We start from the raw sequence: 21,139 nt of genomic DNA on the forward strand, positions 1-21,139 counted from the left end.
GAGGGAAATGTTTACATTGTTATCCCTCTCCTTCCTCAAGTAAAACCTGGATGGAGGAAACAAAGATGTTGCTAGCACCTTCCATGTTCAATAAAATGGGAATTCCACTATTGTCTTTTGGTGGGTGACTGCCATGTGAAGTGGAGAGCTAGAAAATTGTTGCCCTTTGGATCTTTCTATTGTAATCATGACAGAGAATAAGGGTTAAGCTCAATTAACCATTTCTTCCCAGGTTTCAAACGATGTTTTTCATTCCGCTGTGGCCAGCAGACCTTAATTTCTGTTGCTAGGCAACCTGCAAGGCTCTCTCTGGCCTCAAGGAAACCATGCTTAATGCAATCACTTTGGCTGATTTTTTTATTGGCTGTTTGGCTTGATGCCAACTCAAGGAAGCTTCACCTAAAACCTTTGCAAGGTAAACAGGCAGTAGCCAACTGTGCTGTCCCTAGGGGCTTTGTGAAGCCCCTTAAGGGCTTCCTGGAGGAGGGAGACGGTGGGGAATGCAATGCCTCTTTAATATGCTTTACAGTTAGGCTTCACTTGAAGAAATGTTTTTCACTGGAGGAGGAAGGGATTTGAAAAAAATGTTAAAAGCTCTGACCTAAACTTCCAAAAGAGAATGAATCTCTGAGAAGTGACCTGCCCCCAAATCATAAACGCCAAGGTCGTGGATTAAGCTGGTGCTTCTGACTAAATCTCCACTATCCCACACTTCCTGTTGCTAGGATTGAACAATAAAAATACACATATAATAATAATGCTTGAAGATAATATGAGACTATCATAAACCATGTTCTATGCTAAGGGATTTGAGAAGTTTGACAAATAGGTGATTTCCTAGAATACTGCTACTCAAAGTATGGTCAGCTGTCTGTTCTGCAAGTTATTGGTTACCAGTCTGAAATGAAATAAGTATAGAAACTGAGAGTAAGTACTTAGTACCTGTGAAAGCAGTTTTTACACTACAGCAACATCTAAGCACACCATTTTGCATTTTACAATACTGCCTGTGATGAATTGAGCTCTGCCTTAGAAAAATATATCTTAACAAAACTGACTCAAGAAGACATATGAAATATGAGCAGACCCACAGCCATGCATGGGTAAAATTGCAGTATTTCCAGAATCTCTCACCTGGCCTTAGTGCATCCCCATGTCAATAGGTGTTTCCAAGGGGTGGAGAGTAGTCCATTTCCACAACAATCAGTGATTGTAAGAGTCAGGGAGTGAGGGTGTATCTGGACCAGAGTGGTTTGGTGGGGCCCCCTTTTTTGCAGCTGGGTCCTGAGAGACCTGTGGAGTAGAAGTGGGTGACTGCTTGTAAGCAATAAATTCTTCCACTACATTTCTCCCTTTAACTGATTTTGGCTTCAAAGGTTATCTGCCCTGGACTGGGAACTTATTTTCCCCCTGGAGTTACAATATGGTTCAAAATATACCTCCCTAAAAGAAATCTCCAGTCCAGAATGGTTTATGTGCAAATTCTCCCAAATGGATCACATTTATTCCACACAAACTCTCGCAGAGATCAGACCAACAGGAAAAATAATCCAATTCACTTTAGGAAGTCAGCATAATCTCTTGACTGACCCAGACAAGGGCAGTACAGGAAAATTCGACCACAGGCCAGTCTTACTCATAACCATAAATATAAAAATTCTAGAGAATATGTTAGAAAATCAAGTCCTGCATATGATTAAGTCTTAAATTTGGGTATTTTATTAATATATTACAACAACAGTTGAGGGTGAGAAGTATCAAATCATTACTTTAAGAGATGAAGAAAAGCCAGGGCTGAAAAATAAACAAAAAGTCATGAGAAGAGGAAAATTAGTACCCCACTAGAAAAAACAGGAACATTCTTAAAAGGTAACTTTTAGATCTGTTATAGATGTCCACATCAAAAATAAAACAAAAGCATGTTTTTCTCATGCTTCCCAAGGGGAATGAGAAAGCTTCCCAACCATCGGTTTCTTTCTGAAGATGCAGGTGGAGGAGGTGGTGGGCAGGGTTACAATCCTGTATCAGAGAAGCAGGACAAAACCATCACCATTGATATCACTGCCCACTTACAAAAGCCTAGAACTTGTGCAAATTATTAGAATAAGGACTTCAGGATTTTGACTAAGACCTGGGAATAATATAAGAATATTATTTGCATGAGTAAAAATAAGCAACAACTAATCAGAGAATATAAATTTATTGCTAAGTTGATAAACTGTCTAGAAGTAAATCTAACAAAAATGTGGAATATTCCTAAAGAAAACTTTTATGAAAGTTCATTGAATGACATAAAAGGAGACAGTAGTGATAGAGATACATTGTTTTCATGGATAGAAACCCTCAGTATTATGAAGGTGTCTATTCTTTCCAAATTAATTCATAAATTCTATATAACTGCAGTCATATTCTCACCAGGAATTTTCGAGGATCTGGACACGTTGACTCTGAAATCTTATGGAAAAGTAAAAAGCCAACAAGAGCCAAGAAAATCTAGAAGAATAAAAAGTAGGAGGAGGAAGATGAGGAGGAAAAAAAGACAAACAATTTATAATAAGACTTTTAATAAAACTATCGGAACTTTAAAAATATAGACAACTGATCAGTGAGAGCATCTATAAATAGACCACAAATACAAGGAAACTTGGAATATGCAGACGACATCAATCTGTGAGGATAGGATATACTCTTCAACAAATTGTATGGGATAATCGATTATCCATATATAAAAAGAGAAAATTAAGCTATTTCATTATACTTGTCTTGCCAATGAGTTTCAGCCCCAGGCAAGTTCACTATGGATTCAATGTGACTGACGAAATGACAGTAAAACATTCTTGGAAGGGTTATACCAGCATTATTTCCACAGTGGCAGGTCAATCACTAAAATCCTATTCATTCAGAGCTAGTCTGCATGCAGCAAGCTGGTTTCTGACTCTGGGCCCCTCTGCCCACACAGCCGTCTTAATCTCTGTCCTGGGTGCTGCCACCACTCCAGCCTCTGCTCTGCTCTCCTGCAGCTGTGCAGCCCTGCCACCGTGTCTCCCAGAGCACTGGGCGGAGCTCTTTGCATATAGAGAGTCAATAACGACACATTGCACACACGTGTGCAGTGAGCTAGCCAACCAGGGCCAGGTGGGAATCCTGGCCACAGGGACCTTCATTTTATCCACATACACAAATTCACCTCAGATGGTCTAAAGACTGAAGTTAAAAAAATCAGAATAAAGCATGGAAGAATAGAACCAAAGAAGGAATTCTTTACTATAAAAAATTGCAAAATACTGATAAAACAGAAAATGATTTATAAATTCAACTACATTAAAAAGTAAATTTTAACTACATTAAAAATTAAAAGACACCTTACTCCTTGATAGGATAAAACTATTGGTAAATCAAAGATCAACGCATGCTTTAAATATCCTTAATGTTGATCACTTAAAGGGTGTCAGATGATCAGCTATGGAGGTACTCTTTTCTGATAATATTCCTTTCTCTTAATAAAAAAAAAAAAGCATTTACTGTGTGCTGACCTCCAATGAGTTCTGCACAGTGGTATAGAGGGCATGTCAAAGTGTGGGCAAAGGGTCTGTTTGTTTCTATGCAGAAGATCAAGGCCTAGCTTGGATACCCAGAAAATGAAATAAGATACGATATGAGGAGGAGCTTCCGGCATCAGCACTCTCTGGAGGACTCGTGCCGGGGGATGATCATCAAAAAGCCTCCACAGGGATCCAGATGATGCTGCGGTTGTGGCTGCGTCCACCCCACCGTTTCCTGGACTTGCCATTGGAATGAGGAGGGAGCTGTCTAGGCTGGCATGTGCATACAGTGAGACAACGAATCTGACCGGATCTGTACTGTTGGAACTCAACCAGGAGTTGGGAGGGGTGCAAGGTGTAGCACTCCAAAATCTTATGACTATAGACTATCTACGGTTAAAAGAACATACGGGATGTGAACAGATCCCAGAAATGGGCTGCTTTAATTTGTCTGACTTCTCTCAGACTGTTCAAGTACAGTTGGACAATATCCATCATATCATAGACAAATTTTCACAAATGCCTAGGGTACCTAAATGGTTTTCTTGGCTTCACTGGAGATGGATGGTAACTATAGATTTGCTTGGTTTATGTCACCGTATTCCTATTATGTTAATATGTGTGTGCAAATTAGTTAGTAGTTTAAAACCTATACATACTTAAGGTACTCTGCAAGAAGATATGTCAAAGAAATAATCAATCCTCCCATGTTTCCTTCCATATGCTACATCTGTAGCTTTTCTTCTTTCTTCCTAATTACAACCCTTAAATAGAATTCGTGCCTCATATCGAATTTACCGAGTATCATAATTCCTCCAGGTGGTAAAGATACCTCGAGACAAGTGCTGGGCATAGAAGCCACAGGGCATAAATCTGCAAAGAAGTAAAAAGCTAACCTTTTCAAACAATATGGCTTCTCTCTCACTTACCAACTTTACATTTCCCTGTATGGCCCCGGAAGATGACTGGTTAGCCAGAGACGGGTAAGAGTCCTCAAGGGAGGAACAACCTAAGACAGGCACAGTCGCAGGGGGGCCATCAGGTGAGAATTTGGGGATCAACAGAGGTGAGGCTCAGAACCTCACCCCCCCTGCTTTGAGAGAAATCTTCTGCATCCGTGGATGTCTTGCTGCCCTTGTCTAGCCTGGATTAATACTTGGTCCATAGGCACACACCTGATCATCTGATCATCTACATTTGCCCTCTTACAGCACTAAGCTATATTTTCTACCTTTATCTTGCATCTACCTACCACTTCAGCATTTTATTAAAAATAAAAATAATAATAATAATAAAGGGAGAAATGTGGGATCAACATATAAATCAAGTACAAAAATCAAACGAATATTCATATTTGACCTGATTGTTTATAGGTCATAATGTGTGATCAAAACCGAAAGTTTCTGTGATGAATGCCCTTGTACTGTTCACCATGTAAAAATTTATTCACTATGTAAGAATTCATTCACCATGTAAGAACTTGTTCGTTATGCTTCAGAAGATTGGAGACCGACGAGAATTAGACTTGAGATGGATTAATGATTGTACATTGAGCATTGACCCCCCTATACTGAATTTTATTGTTGTTAACAACCATTTGATCAATAAATATGAGAGATGCCCTCTCAAAAAAAAAAATTAAAAGACACCATAAACAAAGTGAAAATCATACACTGAGAAATCGATGGGAAGCACATATAAATCCCAAATTTATAGAAGAATCCCTATAATAAATAACACAGTAGAAATGTTGGCAAGTATATGATCAGACCATTTAAAAAGCTACAACAGCAAAGGACAAAAGCATATGAAAATATGCTCAATTTCACTAGTTATCAGGGAATTGAAAAATAAAATGGGGAGGTACCATTTATAACCTTCAGATCAGCCAAACACAATTAATTTGTTGGCACCAAGTTTTGGTGAAAACGTCAGACATTGCTGGTGGGCTTGTAAATTAGTATAGCCCTCTCAGAGCAATCTGCCAGTGGAAATTCAACCACAGCTCAGCAATTGTATTTCTAATTTATTGAGGGTCTACCAATAAACACTAGACATAGGATAAATGTGCAAGCAGGTTGACTGCATTCTTTGTAATTAAAAAAAGGGTTGGGGGGAATAGATGCCCCTGAATAGGAGATGGGATTTAAACATATTTTTTTAAATTTTAAAGTATATTAAACAATTTAAAAACTAAATTCACCAATATTCATATTGATACATTTCAAAAACATTGGGTTGAGCATAAAAAATTTGAAAAATATAAAATTTATCATTTATGTAAGTTTAAAAAAGATGCAACATGTTCAAATGCACACATATGTATATGAATAAAACCACATGGTAAAAGTCTAGAAGCCACATTGCAATGATCCACACCAATCTCAGGAGGTACTGTCTGGGGAAGAGGGGCAGGAAGGTAGGGCTTTACTGTATCTTCAAAGTTTTATTTCTTTTAAACAAAACAACGAACAAGATCTGTTTCCAGTAATAGGAACACCTACACATCACGTGATGGGTACATGAGGGTCTTGTTATTTGTTGTACTCTGGACTGTTTCATTGTTAAAACGGGAACTTACTTGATTTTGCATTTTAAAAAAAGAGGACCCAGGGAGCCAAGAATCCTTCACACGGAGGGATGCACCCAGCACAGAGCTCGCTGTGGCCTCCAGCGCAGGCTTGGAACCATCCTCCACACCAGGGGTCCTGGCCCAGCCTGGCAGGCGGCTGGCAAGGGACAGGCGCCCCTCGGCCTGAGATTTACAACAGTGACCATCCATCCAGGGGCCAGTCGGGCCGCTGGGAGTGGACCGGTGCGCTTACCCCGTGCAGTGCTCCATGGAAAACCCAGGTGTTTTGTGTGTTTGACACTCGTTTTGTTTTTGGTTTTCTTCCCCTGCAGGTGGAAGGAAGGGTGCAGATAGCAGCAGGGAGGAGGGTGAGCAGTGCCCGCCCCGGGGCCGCGCACGGAGCGCGCTGGCCGAGCCCCCAGCCCCTCGCCGCCCCTGTGCGCACCCCGCTTCTGCCCCCTCTCCGCTCCCGGAGCACCGGGGGCTCTGACACTGGTGTGAATGAAGGGCACAGCGGCGGCGAAAAGATTCGTGGCCAGACAGCAAGACACACAGGAAGTTCTAAGAGAAAAGGCGCCCTGTTCCAGCTCCACCCACTGACCTTTCCGCTCAAAGGCGTCTTCTGAATGCTTGGAGCGAAGGCTGGCTCTGTGGTCTGGCGGGGAAGACGCCGCAACTAAATATAATTGACAGGGTTCCCCATTGCGGGGTATCCAATTTCCACCACATAATCTTCCTATTGTCCGCACTGATTCCTGTTTGGTTTGGCAGGGTACCTGCTGGCAGGCCCCCCGGTTCGCAGCGCGCGGGGCGGGGGCGGGGGGGGCGGTTACTGAAATAGCAAGCTGCCCTCCCTCCCCGGGCGTGCGCCAGGGGCGACACACATTGTGAAACCTGGTTCTGGTTACCAGGAAAACTTAAAAGAAATCTCAATGAAGCAAAAAGGTCGACAGAAACTCTTTCCAGCATTTGAACAAAAAAGGCATTTTTTGGGGTCTTAGATTTATGGAAGTCAATTCTCCAACTCCCAGCCAGTCACACCTCCTATTCTTTGCACAGCGTTCTCCAAACACACTGTAAATACACCCTTAGCTGCTCTGATAGCAGCTCCATATTATGCAAGACAGCCGTGGTCTGAAGACCTTGTTGAATCTGAAAGGCGGAAGTTCTGTGTCTGGCACATAAACCTGAATTAGGGCTGTGGTCAGAGTGCCAGAGGGGTTGCATGCGGACAGCTAGACAAGCATGGCATTTTTGGGGGAAGACTTTGAATCCCTTCCCAGAGTAAAAGGCAGTCCTTTATACTCAGCAAGCTTACAATAAAAGCTTCTTAACTGACTTGATCAATGTCCTGAATTTTAGGGTGTAGGAAATGACTTCTGATGACTCGGAGATGGAGGGAGGGTGGAGACCCGGTGCTGGAAAGAAGACTTCCTCTTTGGGCCGCAGGGTTCCTGCCATGCTCTTTTCTAACTTGTGTGCTGAGCGATGGTTTATATTGTTTGCTGAAAACGTTATCGTCTTGTGGAAAACCCCCAAGTCTGGGGAGAAAACACAAAGGAATGAGGAGAAAATGGGAAACCTGGATAAAACTTATAAGACTAGGCATCAGTCAACAACTAAATCAACTGATTTAGTGAATAAGTCCGATGCACCAGGACTTGCGCTAGGTTCTAAGGGGATGTGCAGGATAGACACAATGATAGCCGTTAAAGAGTTGTTCCTAGGTTCGATGGGAAGAAAGACATAGTGATGGTCTGGTTCTGATGTGCTCTGATGGTGGGAGTTTCAGCCCTATGAGAGGGCAGTACAAGCAGGCCACCTGCCCCAGCCTGGGAACTTCCACGCTCCCTACAGACCCACATTTGTCCGGCTTTGCTTCCTGCTTGCAGGCCTCAGGCAGTCTCTTCTGGACCACTGGGTTCTGGCACTTTTCCCACCATTATCAGTAGGGAAACTCCTTCCACAGCCTCAGACCGGCTGTTGGGCAGGGATATCCTAAATAGGATTCATGGGATCCTAATGACAAAATTCTTTCCACCCTCAACAGCCCTCCGCATCTAAAGGTGCCTTGCCAGAGCCTCCTCTAGTCTAAATGAAAAGTCCCACCCATTCCTTAAGACATTTGAATTTTCTTTGGCAGAAAATTGCACACACGCAAAAAAGGATGTGCCAAGTATGTGCAAATTTATTATGTGAATGATATCTTCCTATGTATGTTCTTGTTCAGTGCACAACCTGAGTGACCAGCCACGGTGGCCCAGCACTACAGGATGAAAAAGAAGGTGGGTCAGAAGAAAGACAAGCACAGCGTCTCCTGAAACACCTACCACCTGCATCATCCAAGCCTGGCTGCAGAGACCGGACGATCCTTCAGGACTTCTCCATGGAGTGTCACTGCAGGAAGCCCGGTTCCTTTTCCTCCTGACTAGCTGTACACCCTGGCAGTCAGACAAACTTGTACATGACTTAGTGCAAATGCCTCATTCCAATTCTTTCTCAAAGGGCTTTTGAGCTGGAAGCTCCCAGAACTCCTGGGGGATAGACTTCTCAGAACACAGGAAAGACCCAGAACAGTCCTAACTTAATGGTGGTCTTATCAGAGGCTCACCTGGACAAACCCCCAAGCAATCTGTTAGTTAATAAACAGCCTAATAGCTTTTCTTCCAGTCATTCCCCACCCCCCACACCCCCACCCTCCAGATCAGAAATAGCTCTTCCGAGCATCTTGAAAGTTCAAGTTGAGGTATTAAGTCTGAATCAGAATGAGTCCTTTCTCTTTTTCTCAGAACTGTAGTAAATGAATGGACCTCTGTGAGATGCCGGCATGCACTGGGGCTGGGGTTAGGTACAAAGATGGATGAAAATGGTCCTTGGCCTCAGGCTGCACAGAGGAGTAGAAATACTTCACATTTATGGCTTCCAAATTAATTTCATGTACATCAACACCGACACCAACTTCAAGAGGTAGATCTTACTGTATATGTTTTATAGTTAAAGAGGCTGAGGCTGAGAGAGGGTAAGTCCCGGCTCACAGAAGCAGTCTGAGTTGAAGGGGGACCGGCCACGGATTCTTCTGCTCCCAATCCTATCTTCCCCCATGAGTACAGGTTGTTTCTACAGTCCAGAGAGGAAAACAGGCTGGCACAATGTCACAGCAGCCATGCAAACGACGCGTGTGGGCAGAGGGGGCAAGGGAAATGATGTCCCTGAGGCTGAGGAAAGGTGGGGTGGGGGTGGCAAGTGCGGAAGCCCGAGGGAGCACGGGTGGGATTTCCACTAGCAAGTCCACGTGGAAATGGTGTGAGAATAGCCAGAACACAGCCACGCATGAGAAGGAAGCATTTCAGCCGGGGAAAACTCAAGTGTGACTGTTCTGGGCAGTGTGCTGGTGACAGAGACACTGGGGGAGGAGGGAGCCAGGGGCAGGTGGTCACAGGCCAGGGAGCTGAGTGTAACATGAGTCCTTGTGACAAACCCCCCCGGGGAGCCACAGGGGAGCGGGTGGGTGGGGGAGGACAACTCAGAGTCGGGCATGGAACAGTGATGTTCATTCACAGCAGAGTGAAGAAAGGGTTGTCGGAAGGGACACACAAGGAGGCAGGAGACGCCCCCAGACACTGTCAGGCCCAAAGGAAGGGGGAGGGGGTCTCGACTAGGGCAGCAATAGTGGGGCCAGAGAGCAGGGAGAAGTGTGGATTATCAGAAACTCATCTCATATCTATTTTTGGAGGCTCAGAAGAGGACTTTTAAATGCATTAAACAGTCACATTCTTTTCCAGTGAAGGAATCCTATTTATCAGACATCCCCTTTTGCGGAAGCCAATTACAGTTAAAAAAAAAATACTGTAGATAAAAGCAGAGCTGCTCTGGCAAAAGAGAGGTAGCTGCCTGGGTGCCTGTTGCCCCAGTTTCCCTAGGTGCACCCAGAATTCCCTTGGAAGTCAGACCTCAGGTGGCATCCAAGTGCTGCCTAAGGGCTTCTTTTATCTGTGGACACATTGTCTCTGTTTTGTTTAGTTTAGTTTTGTATTTTCTTCCTCTGGAAAGTCGAACTTTGATTCTTTCATCCTGGCTGTGGCTGACCCTAGCCACATACTTCTGTATAAAAGGCAGCTTCATGTCAGAATCAGGACTCAGGGAAATGCTTCATCCCACTGAGACGAGCTTGCATTTTGCATTTTTAGCCAGCCAGCTAGTCACACTTCTAAATGTTTGGGACACAGAGTGACTGGCAAAGTCACTGTCTGAGCTCAAGGAGCTTACAAACTAGTGGAGAGACATGCAGCACATACAATACACGTAGTGAGCAAATAATACTATTAGATATAATCAAGTGCTATGAAAAATAATAAAAAAATCAGAATAATATGATGGAAGGCCATGGAGGCAGGGCAATCTGAGTACATGTGTTTGAAATGTTGTCTGAAAGACAAGAAAGGAAAAGTCCCCCATAGACGTGACAGATAAACCTTTTAAAAGCAGGACCAGCAAGTGCCAAGCCCGTGAACCTGGAACCTGGAATGGCTCAGGGTGTTGGAGGGTCAAAGACAAGGGCCATGTGGCTGCGGAGTGGAGAGTGATGGGAAGGGGGTAGCAGAGGGGGTTCTCCTATGCCGGGACTGCTACGTGGAAATTGGACTTTGAAGGGACAGGAGTAGAAGTAGAGAGGCCAGTTAGGCAAGAAAGGATGTTGGCTTGGGCCACAGTTGAATCAGTCAGAGAAGGGTTTGTGATTGGGTTAGAGGTGTGTTTTGGAGGTGGAGTTAAGAAAACTCACTAGTGGGTTTGAGTGGGATGTTACAGAGCAAGAGCAATCCAGGGGAACCCCGCTGCCTTTATCTTGAGCAATTAGGCAGATAGTGGCCATTTGCAGAGCCACGGAGGACCGGGTGGGAGTTGATTTGGCCTAGGACATGGTTTGGGAGAGTGAACAAGAATCAGTGACTCTGCTTTGACTCTTAAGCAGCAGAGGTTCCAGAAGAGCTGCTGAGTTGGCAGTTGGAAGCTGATGCTCAGAGTGAGACTGGGCAGGAGATACTGATTTTTTAACTTCAAAGATCAATAAGTCATATCTTTGAGTGCTTACTATGCACTTGGCACCGATGGAAGAAAAATATTTTCCATGCTCAGAAAAGTGCTTCTCCACTGAGAACTCCTCTCTGGAGAGGACAGAGCCCAAGGCTTCACCTTTGGGCAGGATGGTGAGCTGGAACACCCACCTATTTCTCAGAAGAGGCTTTCCAGGGTACCATCTGGCACCCTCTGCAGAGCACCAGATCTTTGGCACAAATCTGTCTTTAAAACAACAGCACAATTAAGCTGCTGTGAAGTGTGGTGCTGTTTAAATCCACGATGCCAGAGATAGCATCTTGACATCTAGGTACCATGCCAACAGCATGACACTGCACCCAAACAAAGAGGCCTTTCAGTGTGGTTGGTGTTTAACCTCAGATGAAAATACCTATGGCAGAAAACAAATTTTGCATGGCTTGTACTATTCAGACCAATGAATGTTTAACTGTGTGTATCTATAATATCTCCAAGTGTTTAATTTCTTTGAAACAAAATTTGAGGCTGCTAGTCCTCAAATGAATCAGCTTTATGTTAACATAGTAGTATTCATTATTTGTATTATTTATGTTGTATTGCATTTAACATTTTCTAACTCTGCAGAGGCAGCTATGCCAAGCATATTAAAGACACATTTTTTGCCAGAATTAGAAGAAGTAAAGTAGGAAGGGAGAGAATGTCTGCAGTGAAATCTGTAGGGACAGGTAGGATGCTGGTGGTTTAAGTACTCAGCAACAAAAGAATATTAGATAATAAAACTTTCTGCTCTGTCTTCCATGTATTTATCATTCTTGGAAGGCTGGAACATTCTCAGAAATTCAGACTAGGGGACTTTTGAGAATTTTTCATCTGTCTATCCATCCTTCTGTCAATTCACCAAAAAGAGAATGTTTTCTGTGATAGTGTGGGCAGGGCACAGAAAGGTTTGTGATATAGCCACTGTCCTAGGCACTTGGGAAACTGTTTATTCTCTCAGCAAATATTTAAATTGTGCTGACCACTAGCCAGCTACTGTGGGAGGTCCTGAAAATATACTTGTGAAGGAAAGAGATGTGGTATCCACTCTTAAATTCATTCATGCTTTAGGGATTAAAGAAGTAATTACCTGGATATTGTGACTTAATAAAATATGTAACTACAAGAATATTCTTTAATTAAATTGCAACAATGTTACCCAGAAAAAGTACAATGTACAGTGAGAGATGTAACTAGAGCCGATGAGGAAAGGTTTCTTGAGGAAAGGATGTTTCATTCGAGACCTGAATGATCAGTAAAGGTGAACCAGGAAAAGGGGCTTTGGCGCAGGAGGAAGAAGAAGAAATCCTAAAGGAACGTGGATGCAGATGTGGAAATAGGAGACTTGTATTAACAAGTGCAATACGACCTGATCTTATCAGTGCCATCGGAGGAGTTTAAAATGGAACTACAGGCAGGGAATCCTTGTCTTCTTGGCTTACTTTACTCCACTGCTGGGTTATTGTTTTGCTTTTATTTTTAAATGTAGGTCACCTGGGGTTGACGCCCGCCTCCATCACCTCGTTGTGTGAGCTTGGGTCGGTACAACAGCATTATGAGGTTATTGTAAAGATTAAATGAGATGATGGTGCCCAGCACACACTGTCCGGCACATAGTAGGTGCTCATCAGGTTTGCTTCTCTTCTTGTAAGTAAGCTACCAGTGTATACCCGGTGCTTATATAGTACATAGCGGAGGAGTGATATCAGATCACTTAAAGAATGAAGAGGCGCTTGAGTTGATGACAGGTTTTCAGAAAGTGTCAGTGCTGCAGGAAATTGAGAGGAGGCGTGGTGTGGAGGGCCATTATGTCATGGTGAAGGGCTCAGGAACAGGATGGCATGCACAGAGAATATTCTATTAGGTCACTGTGCACGATAAATAGAGACGTGCTTGAGAAATGAGGTTGCATAATATGTTGGAACCAGATTACTTTGAGCTTTGGCTCATAAGCTAAAGAATGTTTATTATCTCTTACAAGCAATAGGGAGTCGTTTAAGGTTTTTGAATAGGAAGAAAGAATTGTCTTAGACAATGTAATGGTGCAGAATGGATAGGGGAAGAGAGAGTTTAGAGGCATTGAGAATATTTAGGAGACTTTATCTAGGCATGAGCATAGGAAGAAGGGACAGATGGGAAGATGTTATAAGCCAAAAGCTGACTGTAGCTGTTAATGGGGTGGATGTGAGGGCTGAGAGGGAAGACAGGTTGTCTCCAAATCCAAGTGTGGAGCCCCAGTAGGACAGTTAACACCCACCAGCATGTCAGTGGGTGCTGCTGCGCTCAGGGCCTCTCCTTCCTAACTCCCCAGGGAGGGCGGAAGTAGGATTTGGCTTCAGAAAGCTAATTTTAAAATACCATGAAGATGGGGAAGAAAATGCTTAACAGTCTGATGAAATGAAGAGCTAGAATTTGGCTAACATGGGGCTATCTAAAAAGAATCATCCCCATGAGGTTCACGGTTGATACTATTGAAATCCATCAGATCAGAGCCTTGAAACCCTAACAGTGAGAGGGTAGCAGGTGGAAAATGGACCATAAAATGGACAAGTAGTAACCTGGGAATTAGGGGACTACCTAAATATTGTCCTGTTTTGGAAAAATATAAGGACTTCTAAAAAATTATTTGAGGTAGCATGATAATGGTGTTGAGGGAAAGAACCTATACTTATTGAATGCTTATTAGTTTTTTATTGTTCATAACAAATCACCGCAAATTTAACAGCCTAAAGTAGTGGCCATTCCTTACCTCGCTGTTTTGCAGGTTAAAAGTCTTGACAGGCTCGACTGGGTTCTCACAAGGCCAAATCAAAGTGTCAGCCAGGCGGAATTAACTGGAGGCCATGGAGAAACATCTGTTTCTAAGTTTATGTGGTTATTGGAAGAATTCAATTCAATTCAATTCCTCGCAGCTCCCCGGTCTTTGCAAGGGGTGCCCTCCGTCTTCAAAGCCAGCAACGGCTCAGCAAATCCTTCTTGCACTTGGAATCGCTGGCTTTCTCTTCAATTGCTAACCAGAGAGAACTCTCTTCTTTGAAGGTGTGCAAGTGATTCATTTGATTACATGTCTCCTTTCTTTAACCCAAATGACTAGTAACCGTAATTACACCTGCAAAATCCGTTTGCTGTGTTGCATGACATAATCATAGTGGTAACTCCAAGGGGTGGAGATCATGGGGGCCATCTTGGAAACCTACAATCAGAAAACCTTCTTGAGAGCCTAGGATGGTAGGTTCTGGGTATTAGAATAGGTCCCATGAGAGTCCAGCTCTTACAGAGTCTATCACCTGGGAAGACAGACAGAACTATAAATATGTACAAATCGGATAGTATGATTGACAGGGATAGGTTCTTTTAAGAAAATCAAGCATGGTGTTGTGATAGAGAGAAACTGGGAGTGGGGGTGGTTCTCTTCTAGATCTGGGAAGACTTCTCTGAAATGGCAATATTTGAATTCTGTTCTGAATGATGTAAGGAGCTGTCATTCATGCAAAGAGCAGGGAGATGGTTCCAAGCCAATGGAACACCAAAGTTTCTAGGGCAGAAGGATATTTGGTGTATGTAGTAAGAGACAGAAAAAGGGTTGGTAGAACTGGAATGAACATTCTGGTTGTTAGTCAAAATGATAGGATAATAATAAAAAATGACTCTTAAAAAAGTGTTGACTATCTATTCACAGATTTTATACCTGCTCAACTTTACTTCATTATTCAGCATGTTTCTGTAAAAGTAAACCAGATCATCCTTAAAAATCTATCAATCAACTCTGATCGTACATATTTATTGAGTACTTTGTATGTGCCAGTCGCTATTCTAGAACTAGGAATAAATGAGTGAACAAAGGAAATAAACATCATGTCCTTGAGACACTTAAATTCTAGTGGGTGTGATGCAAAAAGAAAACAAAGCAAGAAAGAGTAAAATATATCATGTTAGATTGTGAAAGTGCTACGGAGGCAAAATAATGTTGGGGAAAAACCTAACAAGTCTTTTCCACTCATGACTCCATTAATTCAACTGTTCATGCATCGGCTCATACATGCATCCATCCATCTTACACTGAAGGACTGCAAGCTAGGCATTAAGGATATAAATTAAATAAACAGTGAGCCTTTCTCTTCCAGCTGTGACGAGAGTTACTACTACCAAATTTGTTCTCTGGCATACTATAAACTGGAAAAATATATATGAAATCTGTAACCATTGAACACCAGACAATTCTTGACATAAGGAAATGTGAGATGAGTCCCATGTCTGTCCTAGCTTCCCACTGGGGCCATGTTGGCGATTGGCGGCTACCATGCAGGGAGATAGAGCCCAAACAGAGAACAATGATTTTGCTAAGAAGGAGGCTAAGATGAGTGTTCAGGACACTGAAGCATCTAAAACTCTCAGAACAGGTTCCAGAAATGAGGGATCAGAGGAGAGCAGGGATCCTAAGAAATTGCATGTGTTTTTGGTGAATCCTTGGCAGAGGGCTAGGCTGTGCATTCAGAGGGGAAAATTCTGTGAGAACTGTAAAAGGATGATTGTTTCAGGGCTGAAAACAAAATAGGAGGCAGAGGTTACGGTTACACAATGCTGGAAGACAGAAGTGGCCCAGTTAGAGTGGCAGACATCACTGAGGATCCTGAGCATTTAGTTCAGACACCCAAGGCATCATATCTTATGAGCAAAGACCACATCCCAGATAAGGGTCATATCCTGGGACTGAAGACAAACCCGGACGAGATAAGCCTGACAAACAGCCAGACTACATTTGAAAGGACAGAGAAGATTCCAAGTAATTTAATTGTATGCCAGACAAAATGTAACTCCTTTAATGAAAGATACTGTAAACTCGATTTCCTACAATGTATTACCCACAATGTCAATGTTGAGTGCAGAATCTGTTAATTATTATACATGAGAAAGAGAAAGAAAATGTGGCAAAAAAAAAAGCAACAAGAAACAAGACCAACAAGACAGACCCAGAGATTGCTCAGATGTTGGGATTAGGAAGTACGGACTTTTAAACAAGGCAATATAAATATGTTCAAGACTTTAAAGTATAATAAGCCAACATATGAGGAATACCAGCAAAGAAATAAATATTGCTCGAAACAGAATGCCAAAACTGAAACATGTGATATTGAAATGAAAAATCTGCTAGATGCTCTTCAAAACAGATTTTACCCTCAGAAGAAAGGGTCTATGAAGACAGAGCCATAGAAATTATCCAGTCAGAAAAGGAAAGATATTGAACGAAATGAACAGTACCCAGGTGCCTATGAGATGTTAACGAAACCAAAATAGCATTTCACACCGACTAGAATGACTACAATTTTAAAAAGACATAGAACAACTGTGGGAGAAAATGTGAAATAATTGGGGCTCCCATACATTGCAAATGAACGTGAGGTAGTTGGCAAAGTTTGGCAGATGTGCGTTCCACAGGCAAGTCCACCCCTAGAAATGGAAATGTATGCCCACAGAAAGACATGTTCAAGAGTGTTCCCAGCTGCTTTATTCATGACAGTCTCAACCTAGAAGCAGACCAAGCAACCCAAACTAGAAATACCCCAAATGTCCTTCAACGGAATAAACAAATTGTGATATATTCATAGGCTGGAGCACCGAGCAGCAGTGCAATCCAGTGAATGACTCAGAGGCATGTACTGAGAAGATACTTAGTAAAATATTTGTGAAAACAGCTCACTTAACGTTCAAGTCTCAGCCGCAGTGTCTGCTACCCCGAGAGCAATCTTGCCTCTCATGCTGTTGCATGGTCATACCCCCCGGGGCTCATCTGTGTCACTGTGCTTGAAATGGAACATTGTGAACTCTTTTCTTTTCCATCCAATTCAACAGCAAGAGCTTCCTTACCCATATCTGAATCCCTAACATCCTGCCCAACAGTGGACCTAGTGTATAAACTTATATCTGTGAAAGAAGACAGGGACACCACAGTTGTACCTTTTATTTCCTTTGAGAGCCCCAAGGCCAGTACATTAGATATTCAGTGGTGTTTGTTAAATAAGTGAATCTCATTACTTGGATGTAAGTAACTGGAGGGCTGAATTAGGTTTCTATCCCCATGTATGTTTTTATCACCATCAGTTTGGCCAGAGTAATTATGGACAATTTAGTTTAAACCAAGGGAGTTTGCCCAGAGTCATCCAACTTGTCTGATATCTGAGCTGGGACCTGGATTATAACTGTTCTTCCTACCACACAAGAACAAGTGCCACCTGTCAGAACCCCTGTAAGCGGGCTGCTATCCTTTTGTCTATCCCAGAAATTAAACCAGGGATGCCTCTATTCTTTCTCTTTTGTACATGGCACTCATAAATGTATTCATTAATATATAGCCTATTCACTTTTCTTTCAGCCATTTTTTTCCCTCCAGACCAGAAAGTTGCTTCTGAGCAACTTCCAAGTTCAAGTTGAAATATTCAGCGTGAGTCAGAATGGGTCCCTTCCTCTTTTCTCAGAATTATATTGAAATGAACCTGTTCTAATAAGCATTAAGGCAGTTGACTTTGGCTTTTACTTAGCAGGAACCTCACCCTCACACAATCAGAGTCAGATTTGCAAAACTCCACCCATTCTGCGTGCAGAAGGGGTATCTTGGAGAAATCAAGGACTTTCAAGGACTGAAGGAGGAAGGCTAAGAAAGTGCCCACTTTAACAGCCACGCTGAACCTCCATCACTGAACTAATAACAAAATTGCCAAGAACTGCTCTCATTGTCGTCTTATTTAAAAATGAAAACACTGCTACCCGGCTGAAGTCTTTTATGTTCCCGTTTGTCAGAGATCTCAGGACAGAGACAAATCTGTCGCTTGGCCTTAACATACTCAACTCCTTCACGGTGACTTTATTGTCAAAACTAGAAACTCATTAGACTACAATTAGTCTACAAAAAACTAATTAGAAAGCAATTAGAAACTAATATGCATGTATTCTAGGGAACATTATAGTTTCTAAGTTAAATCTACTTTCATTTAGATAAATAACATATCTCAGAACGATGGATGACACTAGATGCCTTTCTTTTTTCTAAGCATATGCTCAGCAAGATGGTACCTTGATATGGGTAAGAATATAAAACAAAAAGAAAAGAAATACTGCTGAGTTTTAACATCAGTTTTGGAACTCCCAAGAGCCAAGGAATTGCTGGAGAAAAAAACTCAAAGCTGTCTCAATGTTTCATTGTGTCTCTCTCTGGCACCATTCCATCAGAAAGACTATCTTGTGTTGTAAATCTTTAATTTGTTTCTAATGTGGCCCAATTTCACAAGGTTTGCAAACTCTTTTAGATGAGTAATACAAGCTCAGCATCATTTGGTTTATGGATATAAAAGGAATCAAATGCACGTCAAAGCAAATGAAAGCCTTTTATTGAATCAGGTAGAACTCACATAATACAATCCTCCAGGCCTTGCTGCTCTTTCACGTTTATATAAATTTTGTAGATTTGCTTTTATTATGTTTCCTCACAGCTGCCCCATGAGGTAAGTTTGAGTAGCTTGCTTTAAAGGTAAGATGCCAGAGGAGCAGAGAAATGCAATGCTTCCCAGAGCGCCCCTCCCAAGAAAGCAGTTGCTGATCTAGATTGCAAATTCCCCAGTCCTTTGGTCCCCCACTCATTAGCCAGGGAGGCTCAGCTCCTCTCATTTCTTTACATCTGCAAAAACGTCTTACCCTCCGTTTATTTTAATGAGACCCAAGAGATTTTGTTTTGGTTACTCTGAGACCTCTTTTCTACCACTCCACCACTTTCCTAGCCCCTAGGAGAGATTTACTCTAAAGTCTAGGGAAAAGGTAATTTCCTGGTACTGAACTCCAATGGGCCTGCTGCCACCACTACATATTGCTTGTGCCTGCAGAGGTGTAGTTATTTATCTTTCCTACAGCGACCCAACACACCACTCTTCAAGACCCATCCTGAGTTCTGAATGACATTTCTGCAAGTCCCTCACAACATTTACCCCCTTTGACTTGCTAAGAGAGTCTTATTCAAGGGTAAAGTGTGAAAAAAAATTAAATAACGGGGAAGAGTTTTTATAGACACCCAAGTTTGGGGGATTTTACCTTGTTCTTCATAGGACTAGATAGGTTCTAGCCCATATTGCTACCTTCTGAAACACACATTTGCTTGTAAAATTGTGTCCTGAGAATCTGAGAGTCCCACAATCCTAATCTTTTTTCACCGTTGCTCATCACTTCCTTGGCTATGATATGCTAGATGCAAGGAGGGAATATCTGTTTTCTAACACCTCTCTTAACCTTGTCTTAATTGTTGTAGGTAATACATTCCCAGACTCCTGAGGAAGAAGGATTCGGATCTTCTTACACAAAAAACAAGTCAGTTGGCATTCACTATGAATTCCTTTGAGATGCAAGTTTGCATTTAAACACATGTTCCAGCCTTTGCAAATTAGATTCCAAGACCCCCTACCCGTCATTCCGGTGTGGCAAAGATCCGCAGTGGTAATCAGTGCAGGGCAGTGTTAAACACATCACACTGACTTTATGACCTTTAGGCAGCTCTTCCTTGGTATTCTCTTTGTTACCCATCATCCTTGGTTAGCAGAAGCACTAGGGATTCACAATGCCACATGCATTTTTAGTCTTCATCTAATATACACCATCCTCAAAACCATTGATTGAGTTCCCAAAATAACCAGGTGTTGTGCTAAATCAAAACCACAGTTATCTAGAATGTTGACAAAATCAAGTAGAAATAAATGAACAAATGCACAAACAAAACAGAAATAGACTCAGAAAAACAGAGAACAGACTGGTGATTGTCACTGGGGAGGAAGGAGGGGGAGTGAGTGAAGTAGGTGAAGGGGATTCAGAGGGACAAGCATTCAGTTATAAAATAAATTAGTCACGGGGATGAAAGTACAGCATAGGAAATATAGTCAATAAAATTATAATATCTTTGTTGACGGACAACTACATTTATCATGTGAACATTTAGTAATGTATTTGTTAAATCATTATGTTGTACACCTGAAACCAATATAATATTATTTATCATTAATTAAAAATAAAAATAAATATTGAATAAAAGGAGTTTGATTTCAGTTTTATTTTCTAAAAGGATTTAGAATATCCTCTTCATATTCTTACATTGGTGGTTAGTGTATATAAGAGATATGATTTCATCTTGTTTATGACTAAGGAAATGCTAGCACTCCACGTCATAATGCTGATTCCTATGACTCATTGTACCAGATAGGTGGACACAGCTATGAGCTTTGGACTAAAAAATGCAGCTGCTTAGAACTAACCTGAACTATTTGGGTTTGCTTATTTATTTTAATCAAATCTCAATGGCAGTTCTATTTGTTGCACTTGGATTAGTTGAAGTCTTACATTTCTAGAATAGAATGAAAATTAAGATGCTAGAAGCTGCTAATTTTTCCTTATATCTTTAGATATGTTGATATGAACACTTTCAGGTTTCAAAATGCCATACTCAGAGACCAGGTTAGAATCTTTTCATGATGTCTGGTGAGTAGCCAACAGTAATCATGGTCAAAATCATGGTTACGATAGTGGAAAGAAAGAATACCTTCATGAGAACACATTTCCACTACATCTGAAGTAAAAAGAAAATCATCCATCACAAAATAATAGTCAATATATTATAGCCAATAATATCATACTATCTTTGTTGACAGGTGACAACTACGTTTATTGTGCAAGTATTTAGTAATGTATGTAATTGTTGAGTCACTGTTGTACACCTGAAATCAATATAATATTGTACATCGAGTATATTTCAATTAAAAATAAAAATAACTAAATAAAAAGAATTTGATTTTGTTTCTCAGTAAAGTTTATTAGGCAATGGTTGTAATAATAAATCCCGATCATAGTGTTGCAGAAAGAAACCAATTTTTTTCATCAGAATGAAATCATCGCTATTTGCACTCATCAG

At 41.7% G+C, this 21,139-nt stretch overlaps 1 protein-coding gene and 1 long non-coding RNA gene across 2 annotated transcripts in view; one reads left to right on the forward strand and one right to left on the reverse strand.

The window, feature by feature from the left end:
* STARD13 (StAR related lipid transfer domain containing 13) overlaps positions 1–6,897 on the reverse strand; it is a 375,008-nt gene extending 368,111 nt beyond the window's left edge. The window contains exons 1-2 of the mRNA XM_073229140.1: positions 6,716–6,897; positions 1,135–1,293 (exon numbers count right to left, since the gene is read on the reverse strand). The gene's annotated coding sequence lies outside the window, so the exon portion shown is untranslated. The remainder of the gene's footprint in view (positions 1–1,134; positions 1,294–6,715) is intronic.
* Positions 4,996–20,180, forward strand: LOC118971127 (uncharacterized). The gene is made up of 4 exons (XR_012128005.1): positions 4,996–6,395; positions 8,345–9,081; positions 13,967–14,241; positions 19,493–20,180. It is a non-coding gene; the product is annotated as an uncharacterized lncRNA (long non-coding RNA).
* The last annotated feature ends 959 nt before the right edge of the window (positions 20,181–21,139 follow it).

Source organism: Manis javanica, chromosome 1 (assembly GCF_040802235.1).
Source record: "Manis javanica isolate MJ-LG chromosome 1, MJ_LKY, whole genome shotgun sequence".
NCBI lineage: Eukaryota > Metazoa > Chordata > Mammalia > Pholidota > Manidae > Manis > Manis javanica.